Source organism: Apus apus, chromosome 23 (genome assembly GCF_020740795.1).
Source record: "Apus apus isolate bApuApu2 chromosome 23, bApuApu2.pri.cur, whole genome shotgun sequence".
NCBI lineage: Eukaryota > Metazoa > Chordata > Aves > Apodiformes > Apodidae > Apus > Apus apus.
The window spans coordinates 2,951,060-2,952,584 of NC_067304.1; positions in this window are offsets into that span (position 1 = coordinate 2,951,060).

A 1,525-nucleotide genomic window follows, 5' to 3' on the forward strand; every position below is an offset into this window, starting at 1 on the left:
TTTTCATGTGGCATGAATTGATGCTGTTCACACAGGAACACGGAGTGGCTGATGTTATTGCCTTCTGAACTGGAAATAGCTCCTTTCTTCAATGGATGTGGATTTCAAACCAGGCCTCAGTCCTGTGCTGCCCAAACCTCTCCCTGCACCACACCAGTTCCCACCTTCCTCAGCATCTGAGGTTCTTCTCTAGTAGCAGGACCAGCTTCATGCCCAAGCAGTTGAAGTGATTTTATCCAAAAATGCTGTTCAGTTGGTTTGGGATTGACATTCAGGGTGTTTTGCCCAGTGACAGGAGCAGTGGGAAGGCCAAGGCTGTGCTCTGGGTTTGGCAGGACTGGTTGGTGCCTGCTTGGTTCAGCTGCTGCCACCACCAACTGCTACAAAACCCTCTAGGATTAGACTCAAGACTTCCAGTGTTGCTAAAACCAGTGCTATATTGGGCTAGTGCTGGAGATAGTGGGATTCTTACCTCAAACCATGTAGTGTCTAGTCTGGCCCCTTAAATCAAGCACTGGGATGTGTCCCAGCTTCCTGCTGAAGAATTGTGTCCTTAGCTTGGCTTTCAGCAGAGCTTTGGTCTGGGAACTGGTGTGTTGGTAGGTAAGGCAGGAATGCCAGTGCTTCCTTCAGCCAGCCTGCAGGTTTGCAGCAAATTCATCAAGTCACCCTCACTCTGCACGTTTCAGACACTTGTCTTGGCTCTTTGGGATAGATTCCAGACGTGTGGATGGTGCCCAACCTCCAGCTCAGAGGGGCTGCAGTTCATGACCTTTTGGGCCCCCCTTTCCACCCCTTAAAAACTTCCAGTCTCCTCCACAGCTTCTCAGAGGTAATTTTGCTAATAAGGTGACTTTTTTCCCCTTGCTGCTCTTCATGGTCTACCCAAGGACTCCTCACTCTTGATGCATCAAGAAGCAAGTCTGCCTGGAGAGAGGAAGAGGAGGGAGATTGTTTGCCCTTGAAGCTCTCAAGTGCTGGAGCTCCTCGTGTACCTACTTGACACCTCAGGGTTGCAAGAGGAGTGGTGAAGGAAGAGGGAGACCCACCACTCAGCACAGGGAGGTTCTTTGAGCAGTTCCCACTCCCCAACATGGATTCATTTCCTCTGGTATTGTCAAAATCAGAAATCCTCTTGTATCAGAGTTGCCTCCTGCCAGCTGGAATTTTAAATATATGTGAGACCTTTAATGGGAGCAGAGAAGCACGTTCAGCCCTTGGGCACCACAGCTTAGCCTGGTGAGCTTTTAAGCCTGAAAATACTTTAAACATCTGGATTTCTGTCACTGGAAGGGTTTGACAGACCAGCTTGGATTGCTGCTGTGGCAGGAAAGTGTCAGCTGGTGGTTTAATCTGATGCTGGGTAGTGGGTATATTGGTCTTTGTTGACCCCAGCACGGGAGTGGGGAAAGAAAGGAGCCCCTGGGCATCAGCTTCTCCAGCAGCTGCTGCTTGGTTCTTCCTGCAGGATTTGTCAGATCCTCTACCTTTCTGGTGATCCTAAGTGATGTGTAAAACGCAGGAG